This window comes from Trachypithecus francoisi, unplaced genomic scaffold (genome assembly GCF_009764315.1).
Source record: "Trachypithecus francoisi isolate TF-2019V2 unplaced genomic scaffold, Tfra_2.0 Lachesis_group0, whole genome shotgun sequence".
Lineage (NCBI taxonomy): Eukaryota > Metazoa > Chordata > Mammalia > Primates > Cercopithecidae > Trachypithecus > Trachypithecus francoisi.
This window is the reverse complement of record NW_022681453.1, coordinates 161086954-161104721: the sequence shown is the minus strand read 5'-3', so window position 1 is coordinate 161104721 and position 17768 is coordinate 161086954. Positions and strand designations below refer to the sequence as shown.

Here is a 17768-nt window from a genome sequence, read left to right as displayed (position 1 = left end):
ATCCTCCGACCAAGAACATCGTCATCGCCACCTAGGAGCTTATTAGACATGCAGGATCTCAGGTCCCCATCCCAGACTTTCTGGATTAAAATCCGCATTTTAACAAGATAGTCAAGTGATTCTTATTTATATTATAATTTGAGAAGTCAATTGATCTGGTAATTCATCAACTGACTGCCACTCAGCCCCCGAAAACCGAGACTCAAACCTTTATGCCATCTCGCATCCGCTCTGCTAGGTAGCAACCGAACCCCCAGGGACATCGGAGCTGGCGCTGCCGAGGGCAATTTGGTGATTGGCTGGTCTCACCACGTGACTGGAGCTGAGCCTTCTGTGGGACCGGATTGGCTGTTGCAAACGCTGACGGACAAGGCTGGGGCGGGCCAGAGCCCAGTCGGAGAGGCGCGCGCTGGGGCCCGAGGGGCGAAGGCGCGAGTGCGCGAGAGCGCGTGCGCGAGTGGTGGGGCTTTCTCCTGAGCCGTCGGAGGGAGCCGGAGCTCTTCTCCCGAGGTAAGCGGCGCTGCGGGGCGGCCCCCAGTCCCTCCCATGCTGGGTCCCGGCAAGCGGGTTAGGCAGGGCTGGGCGGGGCGCGGGGAGGTGTGGGGTCAGCTTGCCCCGGGAGCCCAGCGTCGGGGAGGATGCAGTCCCGGTTGCCTTGGTTTCCCTTTTTCTATCCTCTCAGGCACCTTCCCATCCTCCCCACTGCGGTGACGGGTCTGCCCGAGGGGAGTTGCCCACCTGGCAGCCCTGCCTCAGCCTTTGTTTCCCGCCCGGAGGGTTGCTGGCATGAACCCTCTCCCCAGGTGGAGGGTGCGGGTGATGGGGCGCGGGCGTCAGGGGCGCTGGACCTGGGTTGGGGCCGAGGAGGAGGTGGCTTTAATGCAGGGGGACCTGTCACATGGGAGAACGAAGAAGAAATGTAGTGTCACTTTGGCCAGCCCGTAAGACTCGAACTAATCCCGCGGCCGCGAGCGAAACCGAATTTCTAGCGCAGCTGTGCGAAGAGCCCTCCTGCCTAGGTGCCGGCGGCCTCGCCGGGTACGGAACCCCGGTGCTGCCCGGGAGGTTGCTCTGCCCGCTGGACCTGGCGGTTTTCACCCCAGAGTTTCAGCGAAATTGAACGCTTTGAGCCTGCTGGAGGAATCCAGAGATTCGTTCAGAAGCTTTTTTTTTTTTCTTTTTCTTTTTCTAAGCAGTTGGGCACCGGTGGAGCCGGTCTAAATGAGGCTACAAAAAGGAATTTCAGATATAGCGTAACTGATGACTGGTAAATGGTGAGGAGGGAAATGCCTGCAGTGAACTGCAGACCAGACCATCACACTGAGATTCTTCCTTAAGAAGATAAGGTTTTTTTCAGAGGAAGAGTTGTAGTTTCTGTAAACAGGTTTTCTTGGGGGTGCTCAGGAGGGTAATTACTTATTTTCAGCATGTTACTGGGTTGTGGGGAGAGGGAAGGCAGGGTCTAAACTAAACCTACTCAGACTTCCTTAATTCTTTGAAAAGTGTGTGCTTGATGAAGACCATTTGGCTGCCAAAAGAGGTTTGTATGGGAGTCCGGGGGAGACGGATTGTTGCCTTTAAATCATACTTTAAAAAGGGGAAGGTGTGTCCAGGAACTTAAGAGCAGGTTGAGCTGTGCAAGGTATTCCCTGCCTCTCCTCCATTTCCCCAGACAGCTCATAGGCAAACAAAAAGTCCCTTCGATTTTCCACGGGTTAACTTCTTGATTTGTTGAATACACCTGGTAATCGACTCCGTAAGAAATGGTTCAACTAACTCATTATGAAGATATTACTGTGTTCTGGAGTTTCCACGTAATTCATTCAGAACTCTTTCTGGTATGAGATGGGCAAGGGTCTCACTACCTTGTCCCTTGGGGACATCCTGATACCTTCAAAGCCCTTTATAGCTCTTAACATTTCCTGTACAACATCATGTTTCTTTAGGAAACGACCTGATTTCAAACCTCTAAAACACACCCCATGCCTGTGAAATGCCTACACTTGCTAATAAATCAGTTTACTAGGCAAGATAAATATATTTTTTTAAGAGGGAACACCTAAATTTGTTAAGGGGATCAAATTCAGGTTTATCAGCCACAGCAAATCAACTTTTGTTGGTTTTCTGAGATGCATGAAAGTAAAAGAACAAGTTGCTGCAAAGCTCATTCAGAATATCACAAATGACCCTAGTAAAGTGAAATATAGGTTGTCACCTGATAGACTGTCACACAAACCAAATTAGTGGGAATAATTTAAAACTTTATGAGAGTTTTTTTTTTTTAGAGACAAAGTCTCACTCTGTCACCCAGGCTGGAGTGCAGTGGTGTGATCTCGGCTCACTGTAACCTCTACTTCCTGGATTCAAACGATTCTCCTGCCTCAGCCTCCCCAGGAGCTGGGATTACAGGTGTGTGGCACCACGCCCTGCTAATTTTTGTATTTTTTAGTAAAGACTGGATTTCACCAGATTGGCCAGGCTGGTCTCGAACTCCTGACCTCGTGATCCACCTGCCTCAGCCTCCCAGAGTGCTAGGATTACAGGAGTGAGCCACCATGCCCGGCCAGAGATTTTTTTTTTTTTAAGTGGCATGGAGTAGAGGGGAGAAAAGAATGCTGAGGGTAAGGTAAGTGGCATAGTATGCACTTTTATTTTCAGAGGAAAGAAACTCATCTTTGTTCCATAAACCACAGAGGGTATGCATTGTTTGTTTGGCCTGTGGAAGGGAGGCAGGGATTTTGAAAAGGTTGGGAAACACTGATTAGGTTATGCAAGGGACAACAAAAAGATTGACAGGCTTAGTCCATCTAGCAACATACTTCAGTGACCTATAGGACAAGGTTTTATTCTCTGATTCAATAAAAGCCCACTAGTGTTGCTTTCAAAGCAACAACAAAATCTTTTCCTTTCTGTCGTTTCTGTCCCCTGGGTCAGGGACGGGAAGGATAGAGAGTGAATGAGAGAGATTAGAGTCCGACCTGCATGCCTAAGCAGTAGAGTCCTTTGAGGAGGATCTGTGTCACGTTGTGTAAGTATAAGAGCCTTCATATTGAGAGGGATCTGAGCACCTTCCTTAGAACAGATACTGTAAGATACAGCTGGATAACAGTGCCACAGGTGGGGGGACTGGGTGAGATCATCTGATAGGGAAGCATTGGGGAAAGAGGAGAGCCAGGAAATGTTTAATTCAGTAGGGCTCTGCTGCCTGCTTTTGGATACTTGAGGAGGCATTTCAAGGCAGAGCTGCCTCATTGGCTAGCCTGGCTGGCTTTATGTGGCTTCCAGAGGACGTAACCATTCACACAATGAAAGCTCCTGTGGTAGTTACATGTCTCAGGTTGTAAGCATCAGTTATGCTTTTAATATGCTTGAGAAAAGGAGGGCTCACAAAGACCTAAATCTAGGCTGCCGTTCCTTCAGGTTCTTGGCTGGTGTCACCCCCAAGGCTCCCAGAAAACAAGTTGTACCCTCCTTACCAGTAGATGGCACTGCTGCCTCTGGGAAGTCCTGGAGGAGCTGAGCTATGGAGCTGGCAAATCAGCAGTGTGTGTAGCCTCTAGTCAGAAAATTCTGAAAGGCTATGTCAGCCCTCAAACAAAATCTCAAAGAAAATAGTTCTGAAAGCCATAACTGTTTACATAAGGTAGGAATAATGTGTGTCATGGGGATTGAGGAATGGCTGTGATTACATTGACTGTACATGCATGTTTCTGAAGGGAAAAGGCAAAGAGTAAACTGACAAGCATCATAGCATAGGTTATAAATGCACCCGACATACATATCGTTGGTTAATTAAACATAATAATCACGATTTGATGAAAATTTCCAACAACTTCATCGTTTCTAATTACTTGCATGTGAAACTAGTCTACACGTATGGATGGGACTATGGAAATGTACATGTGAATTTTAAACCTGAACAGTAGCTGGTACGTACATGCTCTGAAGATAGCAGTGAGAGTATTAGTAAAAATAATGCTGATAAAGTAGTCACTGTATTTCAGGGCTGTCCACAGAAGATAGGTCAAAATAATTCTTAATTCGTTTCTTCTAAAACTTGAAAATTCCTAACAGATGTTTTTAGATTTTCTTAGTTAATGCTGACCTTTCAATATTATATTAGCAGCCCCAAACTTATGCTTTGGTTTTAATGATATTAGTCAGGGTTAATTCATCCATCCACCTATTTTGAAATAACTGTTCTTTGTTCTCTAGCTGTTGTTTACTGTTCTTTGAGATGGGAAGATTGTAGTGTGTAATGAGGGCCCCAGCTTTGACTCTGCCTGAGGTATAGGATACTGCTTCTAGGTGCCATTACCCCAGTCACCTGCTGCTTTATGTGGTTCTCATCCTACGGCTTAGGTTATCTGAGGTTTCTTTCTATCTCTCCAAGTGAACTGATGAGCTTGTCTTTACTATCAATGCTAAATACTAAAATCCTGCTTTTGCCAGATAGCAGTAGGCCCAACAGTCCGTTAATGCCACCTTATTATGTGACTAAAAATAAATCTATTCACCTTTCTGAACCTTACTTTTCTCACTTGTTCACTGAGATTGATGAGATAATGGATGTCTCTTAAAATCTCTTCCAAGTCTAAAGTTCTATGGTTAGGTGATTCTCATAAGGTATTTCTGAAGACTCTAAAAATTATTTAGAAAATATATTCATACTGTGAGCTTAGAGCAAAAAGACGTCTTGCTAATGTTTCTTCCCAGAGAAATGGTTGTGCATTATTTTAGGATCCTAACTGTTCAGAGTAGGAAGAAACCCTTGAAGATTATTTAACTTAACCTTCTCAATTTATAGACAGTTCAATTCAGAGATGAGTGACTTGACTAAGGTAACAGCTAGTTAGTGGCAGAGAACTGGTTAGAGGACTAGGATGCAAGCTCAGGACTCAATATAGTTTTCCCTTCTCCAATGCTGCTTTATTTCATCTGCCATCAGGCCACAGAATATGCTGTGTCTACAAGGCTGGGGCCAAGAAAATTTTCTGAGTAATTCCTTAATGTAGGGCTTTAAAGCAACAGCATGAATAGCTTTGAGTTTTGGCAGAAATTCAAGGTCAGGCTTCTCTTTGCAGCGCATTCTTTTCTTCACTGATTGATCGTGAGCAGGATTTTTTACTGTGCATCTTTAGGCTTTAAAAACTTTTCTGCATATGCTGTTTCTTGTAAGGAAAAACTTGCATTATCCTAGAAGAATCATTCCTCAATCAGATGTTCTTAAGTTGGGTTCATGGAGTCCCCAGCATCTCTCTGGATGGGAGAATCTTTCATATAATTCACTTCCTTTGTAATCTTATGTATTTTATCTTATTCATTTCACACGTAATTCTGAGAAGGGGGTCCTTAGGCTTCAGGAGACTACAAAAGAGGTCTGTGGCACACACACAAAAAATAGGGTAAGAATTCTGAGTTCTTGTCTGAGGAGCTGAAAAACATTAGGGTGGAGGAGTGTTAGGGGTAAGGTATGGGGTAAACTTATTGAAGTTCGTAGGAACATTTTTACCTTTTAACAAATTGCTCACTGAATGATGCTAATAGCATTTTGCCCATCTTAATAATGTATATGCGAGTATTGATTTCCATTTATCATTCCTTCCTCAATAAGTACTCTCCCCTAATCTTAACAAAACACTTTCAAATTCATGTTGCTTTATTGGCAATGACACCCATACTAAGAGGCTCCCTTCTCCCCCAATCTGACTTGATTTCCAGATGTTCAGTTCCTTTCTAATTCATGACTTGGAGTTTTTGACTTCTGAGGTACGACATCTCATGTTCAACTCTAGGCTCCTAGGACCCACCATGATCCCAGAGATGCAAAATAATTTACATGCTAGGAATTTAAAAAACTCTTTAGGTTCCTTTATTTGTACCCGGGGTTTACCACGGAAATTGCTGCTCCTCCTCGGCTAATCATTTTCCTTTTCTATTTGCAATCCCAAATTCTCTCTTTTCCTAATTGTTTCCAAATAGGAGTGACTGGGAGTTTGTATAAATTGGAAATAAAAATCCTTGTTTAAAAATGCAAATGTTTTGAATTTTGAGGAACATTTGCTCGAAAATTTCTTGCTTTGTGTCTTGTGACACCTTGCCTGCTTTTGGTACCATAGTGACCCATGTTGGTGAATTCACCTGCTGGCCCCTTTTTGGCTATGTATCTTTTTGGCCAAAGTAATATTTGTTCTTGCTTTAGTAGAAGAATAAAAATTACCTTTTCTTCTTTAGAAGGTGATAATTGGGTTTATGTAATAACCTAATTATGTTATGTAATGTCAAATTTCTGCATTCTAATCTCAGTATATTGCTGAGTTATTGTGAGATTTTGGGGGCATGATTGATTTCTCTGAGCTTGTTTCCTTGTTTGGAAAATAAGGGGAGAGAGTAGTGACTACTTTAATTGTTTCCTGTTCCAAAATCCTGTGACTCTAAGAAATTGTACCTGGTACCCAGACTAAACATATCCTAAAAAATGCTGCCTAGGGGCCAGGCATGGTGGCTCACGCCTGTAATCCCAGCACTTTGGGAGGTCAAGGCCGGCGGATCACGAGGTCAGGAGATCGAGACCGTCCTGGCTAACATGGTGAAACTCCATCTCTGCTAAAAATACAAAAAATTAGCCAGGTGTGGTGGCGGGCGCCTGTAGTCCCAGCTACTTGAGAGGCTGAGGCAGGAGAATGGCATGAACCCAGGAGGCAGAGTTTGCAGTGAGCCGAGATCACGCCACTGCACTCCAACCTTGGTGACAGAGTGAGACTCCGTCTCAAAAAAAAAAAAAATTGCTGCCTACTTGGGAATTTATTTATAATCAATTAGTGCCAGGATAATAGTTCTTTATATCTGCAAATGATTTTATGGTTTTCAAAAAATATTCTCTAATCCTTTATCTATTTTCTACTCAAAATGCCAAAGGACAGCAGCATGAGTATTATGTGGGAGCTGGTTAGAAATACAGAATCTCTGGCTTCACCCATGACCTACCAAATCCGAACCTACATTTTATCAAGATGCCTAGAGGATGCACATGCACCTTAAAGTCCAAGAAGTTGGTGACTCGTGCCTGTAAAACTGGTGCTTTGGAAGGCTGAGGCAGGAGGATTGCTTGAGGCCAGGAGTCTGAGACCACCCTGGATAACATAGTGAGACTCCATCACTATATACATTTAAGAAGAGATTAGCTGGGCATGGTGGCACATTTCTATAGCCGTAACTACCCAGGAGGCTGAGGTGTGAGGAACACTGGAGCTGAGGAGTTTAAAGCTGCAGTGAGCTGTCATCACACAGTGTACTCTAGCCTGGGCAACAGAGTGAGACCCTATCTCTTCCTATCTCTTAAAAAAAATTCTGAAGTGCTGTTTTTTTTTTTTTTTTTTTTTTTGAGACGGAATCTCGCTCTGTCGCCCAGGCTAGAGTGCAGTGGTGCGATCTCAGCTCACCGCAAGCTCTGCCTCCTGGGTTCACATCATTCTCCTGCCTCAGCCTCCCAAATAGCTGGAACTACAGGCGCCGGCCACCATGCCTGGCTAATTTTTTGTATTTTTTAATAGAGATGGGGTTTCACCTTGTTAGCCAGGATGGTCTTGATCTCCTGACCTTGTGATCTGCCTGCCTCGGACTCCCAAAGTGCTGGGATTATAGGCGTGAGCCCCTGTGCCCGGCCGATTTTGAGTCTATGAGAGAGGAACAGTCTTTTACAGCTGAGGAAACTGAGACTCAGAGTAGTTAAGTAACTAAGTCAAGGTTACTGTGCTAGTGTCTTACTCAGAACCCTCTACTCTAAACTTAATGCTGTCTTCGTGGGCTGGAGTCACTTTTGTATGATGGAGTCTGGTCACTGCCCTGCAGCCCATAAGGTTAAGTGTGACTGTGTAATTGAGTTTTAGCCAACCAACAGAATGTGATGGAAGTGGAAAAGTATTGTGATCCACTTCTAGGAAAAAAAGCACAGAGAATGCGCATGCAAGTTTCTTCATACTGTTTTCCATTCTTAGCTGACTGGAATGGAGAGAACCCATAGGGCAACGTTGGAAATTATGTTTTAAACATGGCAGGACTTTTGTCAGTGTGGGTACCTGGATCACTGCATTAGGTCCACCCCACCGACATGTTCAACTGTCCAGTATGCATACATGAATCAGAAATAAACTTTTATTGAACTTGAGCTATTATACATGTTTGAGTCTATGTGGTAAGCACTTAGTCTACTCTCATATTTACTTCAGCAGTGACTTGGGACTTGAAGTTGTGGATCCTTTGGCCTAATGCATTTTTTCATTTTCATCTTTGCCAGTTGGTGATAGATTGGTGGTCATCCAACATGCAGAAATGAATGGGCAGTGAAAAGCAGCAGAGCCGATGGGTCATGAGGATGTAAGTGCGTTTGAAGGCTTCCACACCCTCTACTCCAGGGTAAGGCAAAGGCATTCTCTGCCACTGTTTTTCTTGCTTTTCCAATTCATAGAGGCTCTTGTCTCACCTGTCTCTTGGAGTCAGTGCAATATGATGCCCTGTCTGTGAAAGGCTCCTAAAAGCCTTTATTGATTCAACGCATAGATACCATGCAAAGCAGCAGTTATGAAGAGAAAACCATGACAAAGGTGATGGGATGGAATCTATGCATGGAAATATTTCAAAACAGGAATTTTTAGTGAGTTCGTATAGGGTGTGATTTACATGGGAGGGGCTGTTGAGCCCTCTTGAAGTGCACTGTAGAGATGGGAACCAGGCCTGACTATCATTTCCTTATAGCCACGTCATGTGTTAGGTCTGGTAACTTCTATTTCCCTCACCTACCACCTTCCTTCTTCATTGATTACTCTGCTTAACTTTTTCTTCATTAATCACTTTTTTAGTGAAGGAAATAACTTCTCAAAGTGTTGAAAATTCCAGATTTGGTGGATAATAGCACTGGCAAAGCACGTGGTTTTGCCTGTTCCATTTTATTTTATCTAGCATCACTAGAAGTCACATGTCCATTCATGCCTCATCTATTTGCAGTCCCTCATACAATGCATGTGGTCACTGGCAACGTTATAACCAAAACTGGCTTTGAATTTTCACTTGTGCTATAGATTTTTGAGACCAGAAGGAGAAATTCACTGCTTGATGTGGAAAGGACATCACATCCTTTCTGAGCTCTCCAACTTCTAGAGCTTAAACTAAAACCAGACTCCTTGAAGAGAAAATTATGATTCATATAAATCGAAGAAAAGCTGAGGATGGTTAGGAACGAGGGATAGGAGGTTAAAGAAACATACTTAGCTGAAAACTGAAGGGTTCTTTTAAGCAGCTTGGCTCAATACTGCTAAACATTTGCTAGATAGTGTCCCATTATCCCGGCTCAGACAGAGGGCACCCAGAAAAGGCTGTTATCTTTAGGTGCCTCATGTGGCTCAGTAATGAGTACAATTTACTCAACAAAATAGACAATTAGAGGATGGAGATCTCTGGAGATTCTAATAAGTGTACATCATTATTGCTCTCAAGTGATGCATATGCTTGGAGATAAAGCAAAGAAAGGGCAGCTGCAAAGTACATCAGGAGAAGGGTCCAGGTGAGCAGCCAGATGCCGACTGTAACTCACCACCTGGAGGTTGCTAAGAAAAGGAGTTGGTTTTAGTTAGATTTTCTCATTAAAAGAAAGGAGCTGGTCTTTGCTAGCTTTGCTCAATTTCCTCTATATCCTGTATATCCTCTGTTTTAAAACTATATCCTGTATATCCTCTATTTTAAAGGTAACTAAAAAGTATAGCATGTCAGAAATAGCACTTGGCCGGTATGTTTCTGTGTAAATACTATACAAGGACTACATTGTGGAGGGAGCCATTCTTTAATTATTGATTTGGGGCCAAATAAAGTAATGCTAGAGATGCCAGTGGACCAGAGTTAGTTTCTCAACCTTGCACTATTTATTGACACTTTGAGCCAGGCAATTCTTGTGTGGAGTGTCCTGTGCATTGTAGGATGTTCGGCAGTGTCTTTGACCTCCACCCATGAAATGCCAGAATCTCCCTCCCTGATTGTGACAATCAAAAATGTCTCCAGACATTGCCAGATGTCCCCTGGAGAGCAGAATTGCCCCTGGTTGAGAAACACTGCTGAAGGGATAGAGTGATTTAATCTTGCTCTGAAGTTCTCTGGTATTGAATTTTAATCATTTAACTTCATTTTGTTTCACTTTCCCTATCTGTAAAATATACACACATAAATAGCTAAATAGTCTAATGAAGTAATGTACATAGTACTGTGTAACTCCTTGGGGACTCTGTCAAGTCTAAGAAGCGATACTCGTCTTCCCTAATTTCTAGGACCCAAGGGTAATTCTTAATTCTTTTGATGGCACTAACTGAGGAACTGTGGGGGTTTGAAGAAGGGCGAAGGTCTGTGGTATGGGAAATAATGAAGAGTGCTGGATTCTGAGTTTATTCAAGGGCTTCATGTTCTGGTTCATTGTGATAATATATTCTGGATGAATACTTTCCTTTGCAAAGTTAAAAAAATGGAAGAGTGGATGAGGCAGAAAGAAGGCTGTTCAAAAGCGCAGTCAAGGAAATTGCATTTGATAAGGTGATCTGCTAATGTTAAAGTGACTCATGTATTACTAGACCAAAGGATGTAAAGAAATAGCCTCCAAAGGAAAACTATCCTCCCAAATGACTGCTGGTCCAGATCAGTTTTTGCAGACAATACAATAAAGACCAGAGAATGTTTGGAGATCAGTGTTTATTCTAGAAACTTTTACATTTCTGTTTCTTCTCTTCTTTAGGAATATGGAAAGGGGTTATCTTTAATATATGCCATTTGAATTATAAATATAAATGTTTTAATATGACATGTTCTTTTGATAGTCTTCTAGTACTATGTGTTGGAATGGTCAAAGAGGCTGTAACTCTGACCTAGACCTGAAGTAACCTACATTATTTTAATAGAAAGGCTCAGTTTAACTCTAAAACAGGGCCAGTGCAGGGATTAGATGTAAACTGTCTTGGCAGATTTGCATTCCTCCTTGTTGTGTTTCTGGTCCCTGTGATTTATTAGACTTGCTTACAAAGTTTCCAACAAATATACTATATTTTGAATCTACTGTGTAGAGAAGCCATCATGGATAGCCTTGTTTATTTGCATTCTTCATACATTTTTAGTCCTAGGTGTTAAGCAAAACTTATAAGAATGTTTAAGAAGGATTCCATGTGCCTTGAAGAAAGAGGCACTTTGGTGTAGAAGAGAGGTGAAAAGTGAAAGAAGCTCCGCTTTGTTAGGAGTAGGCTTGTGTTTGAGTGTTGAAGTTTTTATTCTAGTACTACTCAAAAGTGTGGCCTCTGAACCTGCAGCATGAGAATAATTTATACTTGTCAGAAGTGTACAGAACTATTAAATCATAATTTCTGGGAGTAGGTGTAATAATCTGTGTTTTAACAAAACTCCCATTGATCCTGATGGATGCTAAAATTTGAGAAGCATTGCTTTATTAGTGGTTTCTGATGTAGTTATTTCTTACAAATGGTGTCTGTGTGTGTTTACAATGGGGAGGGCACAGAGAAAGTATTTTTTCAGGTGGTCAGAGCATATATAAGATTTTCTTGTGATAACCTCTTGGATCATTTTCTCAAATGATGCCTTAAGCCTTTTCCTGCATTGTCTAATACAGTAGCCACTAGCCAAATGTGGCTTTTTCTTGCTTAAATTAATTAAAGTTAAATTGAAATTCAGTTCTTCCTCGCACTAACCACATTTCAAGTGCTCTGTAGCCACGTGTAGTTAGTGGCTACCATATTGGACATTGCAGATAGGGAGCATGTCCATCATCAGAGAAATCTGTTAGCACTGCTTTAGCCTGTGAAAATCCCTATTTGTCAGAAACTTACATTTAGAATGATAGTATGTTCTTGTAATAATAAGACCTCAACTCATTTAAAACAGAATTGAGTTTTGGGCTTTCTCCATCCTCAGGAAACTTTCAGTCTGTGAGTGTATCTTGCTGAACTTTTTACCTTACTGTGGCATCTGTCTGCTACAGAAAGTGCCATGGGTACATCTCTGACATAATTAAATCCACAGCCTCTGAAATATTTGCCCTTTAATCCAAGGCTGCTGAGCTGTCTTTTTCCATTTGGTCTCTCTATGCCCTGACCCTTCATGGTGAGGCTTGTTTGTGCAAGATGTCTCTTTTGATACTGCCTAGAGCTTTACAAAGAGTCTGGAAGAGGTGGCAAGAGAATTTTCACCTCCCCTACTTCCAATTCTCAGCTTGGCTCAATAAAAGTGTTTCATAAGAGGGTATTAATACTCAGACTTCATCGGTGAGGAATTATCCCCTGAAGAATTAGTCTCTAAAGCAAGTTTTCCAACAGACATATTACAGCACAGATTTAGTAATTAAGCCCTTTGGCAACATGGAAGAATTTTCAGTTTATATTATGTATTAATATTACCGATATTAGTTGCTCAGAAATTATAATTAGAACAAATGAAAAGATGTGGAAATACAGTCACACAATTTTTAAAAGATATAATTTAAAGTTCCCTGAGTCCAAGATTCTTGTGCATAGGAGAGGGAATGGGAATAAGGAGTTTGTGGCAATTAGTAGTATTGCTGGAGTTGAGAGGAAGGAGGTGGATAGAGCCTGGACTTGATCCCTAAATAGTCTTAGCCCTACTGTTTTACTTTTGATGGATGCATTGCTTGTTCTCTTCCTGACTTTCTTTCTCTCTTTAAAAATACTTTATTCACTCATTTATTTTATTTGAACAGTTTTAAGTTGAAGCAAAATTGAGAGGAAGATACAGATTTCCCATATTCCTCCTACTCCTACTCCCTGTACATGCATAGCCTCCCTCAATGTCAGCATCACCCACCAGAATGGCACATTTGTTAGAACTGATGAACCTACATTGACACATCATAATCACCCAAAGTTTGTAGTTTACATTAGGGTATATTCTTGGTGTTGTACATTATTTGGTTTTAGACCAATGTATAATCACATGTATCCATCATTGTAGTATGTAGGTATTTTCACTGCTCTAAAAATCCTTCATGCTCTGCTTTTTCATACTTCCCACCCCTTTGTCCTTCACTAAACCCCAGGAACCACTATTTTTTTTTTTTTACTATGCCTACAGTTTTGCCTTCTCTAGAATGTGATGTAGTTGGAATCATGTAATATGTAGCCTTTTCAGATTGGCTTATTTTACTTAATAACCAACATTTAAGTTTCCTCCATGTCTTTCATGGTTTGATAGCTCATTTCCTTTTAGCACTGAATAATATTCCATTATCTGGATATACCACAGTTTATCCATTCACCCACTGAAGGACGTCTTGGTTGCTTCCATGTTTTGGCAATCATGAATAAAGCTGATATAAACAACTGTGTGCAAGGTTTTTCCTTTTTTTTTTTTGTGGACATAAATTTTTAACTCCTCTGGGAACATTCAAGACCATGATTGCTGCCTCATATGGTAAGAGTATGTTTTATTTTGTAAGAAACTGCCAAACTGTCTTTCAAAATGACTAACATTTTGCATTCTCATCAGCGATGAATGAGAGTTCTTGTTGCACCACATCCTTACAAGCATTTGGTATTGTCAGTGTTTCCGATTTTGGCCATTCTAATAAATGTGTAATGATAGCTCAGTGTTGTGTTGTTTTAATTTGCTTTTCCCTGATAACATATAATGTAGAACATCTTTTGATATGCATACTTGCCATCTGTATGTCTTCTTTGATGAGGTATCTGTTAAGGTCTTCAGACTATTTTTTACTCAGATTGTTTTCTTATTGTTGACTTTTAAGTTTTTAAATATATTTTGGATAATATCCTTTGTCAAATATGTCTTTTGAAAATATTTTTTCCCAATCTGTGGATGGTCTTCTCATTCTCTTGACCTGATGTTTCAGAGAACAGACATTTTGAATTATAAAGAAGCCCAGTTTATAAATTCTTTCCTTCATGGATCATGCCTTTGGTGTTGTATCTAAAAAGTCATTGCCACACCCAAGGTCATTTAGGTTTTTTCCTATGTTATCTTCTATGAGTTTTATAGTTTTGTCTTTTACATTTATGCCTCTGATCCATTTTGAGTTAATTTTTGTAAGGAGTATAAAGACTCTGTCTAGATTAATGTTTTTTGCATTGGATGTCCAATTTTACCAGCATCATTTGTTGCTTTGTTGTACTGTCTTTACTCCTTTGTCAAAGATTAGCTGACTATCTTGATGTAGGTGTATTTCTAGGCTCTCTATTCTGTTCTATTGGTCTATAGGTCTGTTATTTTACCAATACCACACTGTCTTGATTATGGCACTTTATAGTAAGTCTTGAGGTCAGGTAGTGTCAGTCTTTCAACTCTGTTCTGCTTTAATATTGTGTTGGCTATTCTGGGTGTTTTGCCTCTCCATATACACATTAGAATCAATTTGGTGGTAGCCACAAAATAACTTGCTGGGATTTTGATTGGGATTTTGTTGATTCTGTAGATCAAATTGAGAAGAACTGACATCTTTACAATATTGAGTCTTTCTATCAGTGATCATGGAATATCTATTTAGTCCTTCTTTGAGTTCTTTCACCAGAGTTTTGTAGTTTTCCTCATATAGATCTTGTATACATTTTGTTAGATTTACACCTAAGTATTTCATTTTAGGAGATATAAAATAAATGGTATTGTGTTTTTTATTTCAAATTTCATTTGTTTATTGCTGGTATGTAGGAAAATAGTTGACCTTTATATATTATTCTAGTATCCTGCAACTTTGTTATAATTGCTTTGCTAGTCCCAGAGGTTTTTTTTGTTGATTCCTTCAGATTTTCTCCATAGGTGATCATATTATATCATCTGAACAAAGATATTTTTATTTCTTCCTTCCCAATCTGTATTCCTTTTATTTTATTTTATTTTATTGTTTTATTGCATTACCTAGGACTTCTAGTACAATGTTTGAAAAAAAAAAAAAAAGTAGTGACAGGCACTTCCTTGCTTTGTTCTTGATCTTAGTAGGAAAACTTCTACTTTCTAGTTTCTCACCATTTAATATGATGTTAGCTATAGATTTTTTAAATGTTCTTTTCCCTTTAGTTTGCCTTTCTCACCCATTTTTTTCTGCCCTAAATGTTGGAAGGGCTCAGTTTTCTCAAGATGGGTGCTATTAGCATTTTGATGAAATGAATCATTGTTATGTAGAATTTTCCCGTCTATTATAGGATATTTGGGCTCTCTGGTCACAAAATGCCCGTATTATTCTAACCAAGTCATTGTGTCAATCAAAATGTCCCTCTACAACTCTGATTGAGAATCACTGACTGCTAGAAAGAGATGAGTTTGATGGTTTGTTTATTTCTTTTTTGATGGGGAGAGGGAGGAGTAATTAGAGTCAGGGAAGATGCAGGTGCTCTGAGTGTCTGGTTCATTAATTTCTAATATCACCTAATCTTTCCCTGGTGCTGGCAGTGCTGTTGGTAGCCAATATTATTCTTTTGGGATCAGGAGAATCAGGGTCTGCTACTGCAAGACTTGCTTTCAGAGGCTTGATACCAACCCAGAAACCATAGGGGGTTGTCCGTGCCACAGAGAGTAGAGGAACTACTGAGGCTCCCACAAGATGCTGCATTTTTATTTTGATTCACTGCAACTAAATCTACATCTACCTGAAAGTAGATTGTTCTCTGCACGACAGTGATCTACTGAGGGAAAAATGCAATAAGAGCAATTTACAGACAATCCAAGGGAGAAAGGCTTTTCCAGCCATTTGCTTTCTTTCTCTGTGATTGCACATATTGGCAAAGTAGCCCCTAAATTTGTGAGGCTATGTGTAGACTATTGGGAGATCTGAGAATTGTTCTGCAATTAGCAAAGAAAAGGAGAACACTTTTAGACGTCTTGCCAAGGGGCCTACATAGACTATTTTGATTACAAGAATGGAAACTCAAGCTACTTTTAAAAATGGAAGGCTTAACTAAAGATGCACGAGAAAATAAGGAAAACAGAATTTCAGTCATGTGGCAAGTCTGTGAAGAATCTCAGGGGCCTTTTAGGATGAGAGAATAGTCTGGCTGGACCTCATGGAGTCAGGACTTAACTCAGGAGCAGGAAGATTGTTCTGATCTGTTGTAGCTCAAGGGTGTGTCTGCACTAACAGTGTTGATCAGTCCATGTTCTACTTTTAGATGATTAATGTGGTTCAGCATTTCCATTTTAGATTCTCTCTCGTTTCTCATGTTCCTGCTTCCACTTATTGTTCCCACAACCGAACCAATGATCTGCGTATAGACCAAACTCCAAAAGAAGAAAAGGAGTATGATAGATTTTGTAGTAACTATCATCCTGATGGTTAAAGCTTTATACCATGCAATTTTAGAGCTGCTGATGCTCTCTTCTGGTCCAAACAGCTGTGATTTAGGGATATTTGCTTTAGTAAGGGCTATGGGCCTGGCAATTTCTCTAGAAGAAAGTAATGATGGGGTAGACTGAGACCCCACTGGGGTAGAGCAGTGCTGGGGTAGAACGTGAGACCTCAGTCTAGTATAACGACCCTGAATTCTTAACTCTTTGAATCATTATAAATAGTATTTGTGGGTTATATGGACAACAGAGAGCTGGAAGATTATTCAGAAAGCATACATGTTTAGTAGCAATTGTGAAAAAGCATGCATCTGTTTTTTTTTGAGAAGTCTGATTCTATCCCGGTGCTGAGTAGTAGGGAAATTGTTGGACTGGATGATTGGGAAATGGGGAGTTGTATTTCCCAAACAGCTATCTTGTTTTTTCTATCTGTCAAATTTGATTCTTTTGGCCACCCATGTGTTGCACAGGAATAATGACTAGGTGACTTTCTAAATGTTGAAAGACATTTTGACATCTCCGACAAATGTTGTTCAACAGCTAGGTTTGTAAGACTCCAGTTGTGATAAAGGAAAATAACTTGGCTTATTACTCTAAACATAAGTTCCACACAAATGTTGACATTTGGGGATTACTACCTCACATAGTGTGTTTTGTTCACTTTCCCCCTGATCTTGGAGCATTAGTTTCATTTGAGCCAGTGATTGAGTGTGACTTACAAGGGAATGCATTCTAATACTGCAGAAGGCTCTGTCTTTATTTATGATTCTGTGTCAGGGTAAGAATGATGGTCCTGGCTCTATTTGGACTTGCACAGCTGTGAGCGGAGTGACCCATGGCAGCACAAACAGCCTATCATTTCATTGAATTCATTTAAGGCTCTTACACTTCCCTTCAAGTAGCTGGATCATGGTGGCACCACATACAGAGAATAAGTTAGTATTCCCTTAGAGATATGCAACTTTTGTTGAAAGGGAGTCTGAAGAGAAGAGGTTCAGCAGGGCTTCTTCAACTGCTGGTTGAGGAAAGAATGTAGTTTGTTATTGAAGGGTGATGGGGATTGGGATCAGCTTTCTCAACCCAGCTGCTGACTGCTGAGGTGAAAAGAGTAGAGATAAAACATTTACTCCAGCTTCTCTTCTGACTCTGTGAAGATCCCCATCCCCTGTATTGAATTTTTAAAAATAAAAAGGAAAAATATAGAATCGTATCTAATTGGTCTTAACATATATCCATGTTTCTTCTGAACAGGAAGATTTGTATGTAGATAACCACATGTTGCCAGAAGATTAAAATCTTCAACTTTAATTTTAAAGAAGCATTAATCTTACAGTATAAGTGAAAGATTAAGTGACTCAAATTTGTGCATATGCAATTTTTCTACAAAAATAAAACAAAATTATGTTTGTTCTCATAGAATC

At 40.6% G+C, this 17768-nt stretch overlaps 1 protein-coding gene across 2 annotated transcripts in view; it reads left to right on the top strand.

Annotated features, from left to right (window-relative positions):
* Positions 1-362: 362 nt before the first annotated feature.
* Positions 363-17768, top strand: part of TMEM108 (transmembrane protein 108) — a 355944-nt gene continuing 338538 nt past the window's right edge. For both annotated transcript variants that reach the window (XM_033212658.1, XM_033212657.1), the window contains exons 1-2: positions 363-510; positions 8297-8415. The gene's annotated coding sequence lies outside the window, so the exon portion shown is untranslated. The remainder of the gene's footprint in view (positions 511-8296; positions 8416-17768) is intronic.